Source organism: Papaver somniferum, chromosome 3 (assembly GCF_003573695.1).
Source record: "Papaver somniferum cultivar HN1 chromosome 3, ASM357369v1, whole genome shotgun sequence".
NCBI lineage: Eukaryota > Viridiplantae > Streptophyta > Magnoliopsida > Ranunculales > Papaveraceae > Papaver > Papaver somniferum.
This window is the reverse complement of record NC_039360.1, coordinates 114,328,997-114,338,058: the sequence shown is the minus strand read 5'-3', so window position 1 is coordinate 114,338,058 and position 9,062 is coordinate 114,328,997.

The following is a 9,062-nucleotide window of genomic DNA, read 5'->3' as shown; positions in this document are numbered from 1 at the left end:
CTGGTTACTTTGTCAAATCGGTCAGTTCATGAACTTAAACATTTAAATCATAAGGAATGCAATCGTTGTAAATCGTGGCTATAATGTCCATGATTGATTCAGGTGAATCAAACCGATTAGGTTTCAATTGTGTTTTCTAAAAAATTGAACAACTCTTTAACTAGTTTTATTTGAGTCATTTGAACTAGTTATGAGAGTAATCATATGGATAACCTCGGTTAACTATTTGTGAACCAACCTGGTGTACACGTTTAGATACGGTTACATAAACCTAAATGAGGGTACATTTCAATTGTGTGTAACAAGCTAAGTTCGATCTAACGGTTGAATCATGTTTTTCATCTAACGATGAATATTGAATGCTTTGTTACCAAGGTAACTTGCATTGCAAACCCTGATTTGAAAACTATATAAAGGAGAACTCTAGGAACTGGGAAAACTAATCCCCACACCTCTTGTGTGTTACTAGTTGCATAACTAGAGTCGATTCTCCTTTAACCTTAGGTTTCTTCTCGAGACCCTGTAGGTTAATGACTTGAAGACTTCATTGGGATTGTGAAGCCAGACCCAACTATTATCTTTGTAGTTGTGTGATCTGATCTTGATGTTTCTATCGTGTTGAGTGCAATTGAAATAATTGGCTCGAGATTTTATATCTCCGATAGGCAAGATAGAAATGATATGTATGATCTCTGTACCTTGGTGACTATTACTATAGAGGCGTAATTCAGAATAATAATAGATGAGAAACTTAAAATACGGAACACAAGTAATGATTCGAAGAAATATATCTTCTCTAGATTATGAACAAGAAAACTATTACAACTCTCTCTTTGTTACGCTCACAATCTCTCTAAATAGTAGTTAACCCTAAACTGTTTGCTAAGCTTGCTTTTATAATGAATAATCGTCTCACAAACTTCTTTAGTTTTCTGTGTAAACCTTTCTTCTCTAAGTGTGTCTGTATCAAGAACACACTAACTAGATGTGTTTAGTTATGAGCTAAACATCCCTATTTATAGGCTTGGTTTGGTTTCCCAAACGTCTTAGGAATCTATTTCCTTTTGTAGGACTAATTCCCTTTCTAGGTATATCACCTAAACTAAGAATACTGCTCAAAACAATACTCCTCCCTAAACTAGGAATTTATCCTAAACAAGGAATCCTTCATAATATAGGATTGTATCCCCAATTCGTCTTGAGGATCACTAGTTCCCAGGGAAAGGAAGATACACATGTATCATGCGCCCCCCTCAAGAACTTGAACTCCTGTGAAAGTTATATTTGTAGGTTAGGGAACTCGTGAGTTCCTTTTACCCTGCTTAACCATCTCTCATTGCCGGGAACTTGACTTTGACATCTACTTAGGAAAGTCCCATTCTCTTCCTGGCGTGTCTCTGCCGCTCTTCGCTCCATAATGCAATCTTCTTCGAGTGATTCTTCTCTATCAAACCACAAGTATTCCACATGTGGAAAGATCGTCTTGTCATCTCCATCATCATCTAGTAATGGTGTTTCAAACATCTTCAACCTTCCTAGGTCTTCTTCTTTTTGTTTGGTTAGAACTTCCAAACAAACTCTACTCGGCTTCTCGTCAAGAGAACGGATCACAAGGAGAATGAACTTTGTGCTAGCATTCACCAACCGTTTAGCCTGAGTGGATGTAATCAAGCTTGCTCCCTCAAGAGGAGAGTTAATAGCTCGTATTACAAAAACTTTACCATCTTTGGTAAAGGTATACTTTTGCTCCCTCCTATGTAAAACCGCATCTCGATCCCACAAGTAAGGACTACCAAGTACAACTTGACAAACATCCAATGGAACCACATCGCATGTAACCTCGTCAATGTACGACTCATCAAAAGCAAACTTGAACGTGCATTGCTCTGCAACCTGTAGACCACCTTCCTTTTAAAGCCACCCTAAAGGATAGGGTTTCAGATGTTTGAAAGTCTTCAAACCCAACTTGTGTACCAAATAATGTGAAAGTAAATTCTTTTAACTTCCCGGGTCAATAACAACATCTATTAATGTTGTCTTAACCTGCATCTTAACCGTGAAGAGTCGTTCCCTAAGATCGTCTTTCTTAAGTTCTTTTACGCCTCCTACCATTAGAGAGAGCCTTGAATTAGGTTCTGTTAGTCCTTGAACTTCTTTTGGAACTTGTGCGACTAGTGTTGCCATCATGACTTCTTTCTTCTGCAACCCTTTTGGTTTTAGATTAGGATACTTCATCCAACACTTGTCAGCAACATGTCCTATTTGTTTGAAATGAGTGCAAATCAAACCTTCTTTGTCTTTAGACTCTTATCCTCTTTGCTCCTTTCATCTCCTTTAGCGACGAAACTTCCAGACTTCTCTTTGACGTTTCCCTCAACATCAGTTTTCTTAAGCCTGCCTTCAATGACATTAGCTTTTATACTTGCTTCGGAGATAGTATCCACCGTAAACATATTCAACTCCATCTGTATATACTCATGGAACCCGGAAATATACTTCATATAGATAGCATGATCTTCCAAGTCTAAATACAAAACCATAGCTTGATTCTGAAATTCCGTAGTATATTCCTGCACGGTTTGGTTGTAAGTCTGCTTCAAGTTGTACCACTTGAACCATCTATCCTCAAGGTAGCCAACCGGATAAAACTGTTTCCTTACAACTGCCTTGAATCTTTTCCACGACAATACTCTCCTACCTAGGTCTTGTCTTTGATAAGCTTTCCACCAGGTTAGAGCATGCTTTTGTAGATTCAATACCGCGAAAGCTATCTTTTCCTTTGAACCATATTCAAAGAAAGAGAAATACGTCTCTAGACGTTCAATCCAATCATCCAATTTTTCTACATAGACACTCCCATCGTAAAGTGGAACATCAACACGAAAATCAATTTTCAGATTCTTACCATGAGGTTTAGTTGTTGTAGGACCTTTAGGAAGCTCACTTTCCTCTTTTTCATCCTCATATTCTTCCTCTTATTCTTTTTCCGACTCGTCTTCTTCCGAATCATCTTTTTCCGAAGCTGCAGGTGAAGGTGCAACCTTTTTCTTCGTCTCCTTCTTAGGTGTATGAGAACGAATACATTCACTCAATTGATAAAGGGTAACTTGAATAGACTTCATGTCTGTTTGCAGGTAGCCACCTTTTCTTCCATAGTTTGTGGTTCGCCTTCCTTAGGATCATCATCTGACTTTGTCATCCTTGATCACCTTGTTGTCTTAACGTCTTCTAGCTTCTCAAGTACCTCACCAAGCTTTATGTAGAGAGATCTAGTGAAAACCATAAACCACAGGGATTTACCCTAGAAACTAACCTTGATCGTGATGCCAACTTGATACGTATGATCTCTGTACCTTAGTGACTATTACTATAGAGGCGGAATTCAGAATAATAATAGACGAGAAACTTAGAATACGGAACACAAGTAATGATTCGAAGAAATATATCTTCTCTAGATTATGAACAGGAAAACTATTACAATTCTCTCTTTGTTACACTCACAATCTCTCTAAACAGTAGTTAACCCTAAACTGTTTGCTAAGCTTGCTTTTACAATTAATAATTGTCTCACAAACTTCTCTAGGTTTTCTGTGTAAACCTTTCTTATCTAGGTGCGTTTGTATCAAGAACACACTAACTAGATGTGTTTATGAGCTAAACATCCCTATTTATAGGCTTGGTTTGGTTTCCCAAACGTCTTAAGAATCTATTTCCTTTTGTAGGACTAATTCCCTTTCTAGGTATATTACCTAAACTAAGAATATTTCCCAAAACAATACTCCTTCTTTTACAAGGAATTTATTCTAAATAAGGAATCCTTCTTAATATAGGATTTTATCCCCAATTCGTCTTGAGGATCACTAGTTCCCAGGGAAAGGAAGATACACATGTATCAAGAAAAGTAATCATAAACAAACTTCGTCTCATCGTTTGCGATTCCACAATAACTTGTTTCTCTAGTCGATTAAGTTTATTGTGAGGTGATTGATAATACTAGGCTGTTCTTCGGGAAAATAAGTCCGGTTTATCAATTGGTTCCTGTTCACCTTGATTTATCAAAAGACGGAACAAAAACTCTTGGGTATTTCTGTGGGAGACAAATTTATTCAATCTTATAGACTTTTCTGTGTGAGACAGATTTGTCTATCAAGTCTTCGACTTTGGGTCGTAGCAACTCTTAGTTGTGGGTGAGATCGGCTAAGGGAATCAAGTGCGTAGTATCTTGCTGGGATCAGAGACGTAAGGAGTGCAAATGTACCTTGAATCAGTGTGAGATTGATTAGGGTTCAACTACAGTCCAGTCCGAAGTTAATTGGTAGTAGGCTAGTGTCTGTAGCGGCTTAATACAGTGTGGTGTTCAATCTGGACTAGGTCCCGGGGTTTTTCTGCATTTGCGGTTTCCTCGTTAAAGACATTCTGGTGCCTGTGTTATTTCTTTTCTGCATTATATTTTTTTTTATATAATTGAAATATCACAGGTTATGCGTTAATATCAATCAATTAGAATATCCAACCTTTGGTTGTTGATTTACATTTGAACATTGGTGTTTGGTACCGTTCAAGTAACTCCTCTTATATTCAATCAGGCTCGCAGGTTTCTATTTGCTGATTGCGGATTGAATTAAGAGTTAGAGATATTAAACTCTTTGATATACTTTATTCTAGATTGAGTCTGACTGTCTAGTTGATTCTCTAGAAAGTGTATTGGAGTAAGTCCTCTCAGATTTCCAAACAAATTGTTGCGTGTGGTTGTTAGACCCCCGCATCTTCACAACTAGTATCACACAGGAGGTGTGGGGATTAGATTTCCCAGTTGCTAGAGTTCTCTTTTATATAGTCTTCAAATCAGGGTTTGCAATCAATGATATCTTGGTAACAAAGCATTCAATATTCATCATTAGATGAAAACCTGATTAGATTCATGCCAATATCTTTCAACTGTTAGATCGAACTTAGCTTGTTATACACAAATGGAGTGCACGTTCATTTAGGTTTGTGTAACCGTACCTAAACGTGTACACCTAGTTGGTTCAACATTAGTTAACCAAATGGTTAGCCATATGAGCACTTTCATATCAACCATATTCATCTTCACCATAACTAGTTCAAATGACTCAAAAGAACTAGTTAGAGAGTTTTTCAATTGCTTAGATCTTATAGAAGTATACAAGACACAATCGAAGCAAAATTGGTTTTGATTCACTCGAATCGATTCATGAACATTATAGTCACGGTTTGCAAATTGCATTCCTTAATATATAAGTGTTTTAGTTCATGAACAAACCTATTTTAGAAAGTAACACACTTAAGTATGCGTACGGGTATGCGTACTTAAGTAACCGGATTTGAGTTTGTTTTGGTTTTCAAACTCAGCAGAAATTCACGGACATGAACTTTCCGCTAGTATGCGTACGGGTACGCATACTTTGGTAACCTGATTGAGTTGGTTTTGATTTCCAAACTCAGCAGAAATTCACGGTCGTGAACTTCCGCCAGTATGCGAGAGGATGACAACACAATGGGGGAGAGTTCTAACTTGAACTTGCGCTTAATGATATATCTTTGAGGGGAGAAGAGGATGCAGAATTTGAGGTAACGAATTTGTTAGTTAATCATTTTCATGTTTAAGAAAATCATGAGTTTATTGTATATATTTTGCTTTTGCTTAACAAAATTCGGTACAATTGATATTTATTCCATTATGTGTGTATGGATGTATGCGTGTGTGTGTGATTCAATTGTTTTCGGTTAAGAAAAAGTGGTTTGATATCTTTCTTTATTGTTCGGTTTCAATTGTTTTAGACTTAACGAAATTTCGGTGCAATTGCGGTGCTTTAATGTCTATGTTTATTTCAATTGCTTCCGGTTAAAAGTAATAATTGTGCAAGTCAATTTATTTGGTTTGTATATATTGTTTATGGCTTAACAAAATACGAGATCATTTGTTTAGTCCAATTCGATTCCAGATAAGAGAAACTAAGTTAATTCAGATCTTAGTTAGACTTATCAAAAGTAAAGGATTCGGTTATTCAAGTCTAATCGAATGCCTTGACAAGAAATATTAGTTAACTAACCTAGTATTTGTCTTGTCCAAAGTGAAAGGTCTAAGTTATTGTCTGTGAAAAAGCGGGGGTCTAACAACCACACCCAATATTTCGCTTAGCAATCTGTATGGACAAACTCCAATATAATTTTAAGAGAATCAACTAGACAGTCAGACTCAATCTTATAAAAAGTATATCAAGAGTTATATCTCAATTTCTCGATTCAATACTTTACTCAAGCAAATAGAAATCCGCGAGACTAATTGAATATAAGAGAAATTAACTTGAACGGTACCAAAGACCAATGTTCAAGTATCAATCAATTTCAATCAACAACCAAAGGTTGGATTTACCAATTGATCGACTCAACGCACAACCTGTGATATTTCAATTATATAACAAAATATAATGTGGAAAAGAAATAACACAGACACCAAAAGTTTTGTTAACGAGGAAACCGCAAATGAAGAAAAACCCCGGGACCTAGTCCAGATTGAACACACACTGTATTAAGCCGCTACAAACACTAGCCTATTACAAAATAACTTCGGTCTGGACTGTAGTTGAACCCCAATCAATCTCACACTGATCCAAGGTACAGTTGCGCTCCTTACGTCTCTGATCCCAGCAGGATACTACGCACTTGATTCCCTTAGCTGATCTCACCCACAACTAAGAGTTGCTACGACCCAAAGTCGAAGACTTTAATAAACAAATCTGTATCACACAAAAAATTCTACGGTAACAGATAAATCTGTCTCCCACATAAATACCTACGAGTTTTGTTCCGTCTTTTGATAAGTCATGGTGAACAAGAACCAATCGATAACCCAGACTTATATTCCCGAAGAAGAGCCTAGAATTATCAATCACCTCACAATAATCTAAATCGTTTGATGGCGAAACTAGATATTGTGGAATCACAAACAATGAGACGAAGATGTTTGTGACTACTTTTCTATCTTTCCTATCAGAGAAATTAATCTCGAGGCAATCTTACAATTATACTCAATACGATAGAAACAACAAGATCAGATGACGCAACTACAGAGAAAATAGTTGGGTTTGGCTTCACAATCCCAATGAAGTCTTCAAGTCGTTAACCTACAGGGTCTCGAGAAGAAACCTAAGGTTAAAGGAGATTCGACTCTAGCTTATACAACTAGTATCACACAAGAGGTGTGGGGATTAGGTTTCCCAGTTGCTAGAGTTCTCCTTTATATAGCCTTTAAATCAGGGTTTGCAATCGATGTTATATTGGTAACAAAGTATTCAATATTCACCGCTAGATGAAAACCTGATTAGATTCAAGCTAATATCTTTCAACCGTTAGATCGAACTTAGCTTGTTATACACAAATGAAATGCACGTTCATTTAGGTTTGTGTAACCGTACCTAAACGTGTACACCTAGTTGGTTCAACAGTAGTTAACCAAATGGTTATCCATATGAGCACTTTCATATCAACCATATTCATCTTCACCATAACTAGTTCAAATGACTCAAAAGAACTAGTTAGAGAGTTGTTCAATTGCTTAGATCTTATAGAAGTATACAAGACACAATCGAAGCAAAATTGGTTTTGATTCACTCGAATCGATCCATGAACATTATAACCACGGTTTGTAAATTGCATTCCTTAATATATAAATGTTTTAGTTCACGAACAAACCAATTTTAGAGTGTAACACAATTAAGTATGCGTACGGGTATGCGTACTTATCTAACCGGATTTGAGTTTGTTTTGGTTTCCAAGCTCAGAAAAAATTCACGGACATGAATTTCCGCTAGTATGCGTATGGGTACGCATACTTTGGTAACCGGATTGAGTTGGTTTTGATTTCCAAACTCATCATAAATTCACGGTCGTGAACTTCCGCCAGTATGCGTACGGGTGCGCATACTTACCCAGTCATCAACCATTTAGTACACACACAAGTATGCATACATTTGGTTCCCGGTTTTGGACTTATACACTAATGTGCGAACACACTATATGCTTATATTCAAAGATGGTTACATATTCTAAACTCTTATTTCAATCATTAGAACATTCTTAGAGAACGTTATATAGTTGTTGTTCACGAACTATTTTTCGTCAAAGCGATTTTCAAGTGATTGAAACTAATATGACTTTAGTCATTGGTAAAGATGAACTTGGACAAAGCGAAAGCTTATCAACACATATTTCGAGAAATAGATAAGCGAGATAAACTCGGCTCGAAATAGCAAATGTGTATAATCAAAGTCTATATAGCAATACGACTTTTGTCTCAAGATAGAAGATAGAGTAGATAGACTGTTGAGTGATAGATAAGTTCAAGTCTCCACATACCTTTTAGTCGATGAAGTTCCACCAGTTCCTTGAGTAGTTCTTCTTCTTTGTATGATGAACGCCGTGGAGTCTAGAGCTCAACTACACTTTCTATCCTAGTCCGAGACTTAGCTATTAGTAGACTAGAAATCAAGACTTATATTTTTGGCAACTAAAATTGACAAACAAGCTTGAGATAGCAACACTTGCGAGTTCGACCGAGCAGTGCTCTAATAGTCTGAATAATTGGTGTCTGATGAGAAAAATAAAGTTAATTCTGATCTTTATTTTGGTCTTATCGAAACAAGCGATTGTACTTGTGCCATCGGTTTAGCAAGGGAACTAAGTTTTCTTAGTCAATTTGTAAAACTATTAGGGAAAATTGCTTCGGGCAATTGTTTCCTTGATAACATATTAAAACCAAATTACTTGTAGTTTCGGTTTTGATATTGGTTATCTAAAGTGGTATGTGAAACCCTCGTGCTTAACTCTTATAGGTTGTACAATTCTCTTAGATTGTAAGATCCTTTCGGTTTTGGTATTTGCTCGTACCTTTGTCATTTTGTGACAAAAAGGGGGAGAAATATATGGAGTAAACAAGTGATTTGTAATCACTTAGGAAGGACAATTGTGCTTAAACGTTATATCTAACAAAAGAGTAAAGCATTGACTAAGGGGGAGAAACATATCATATGATGATTGTA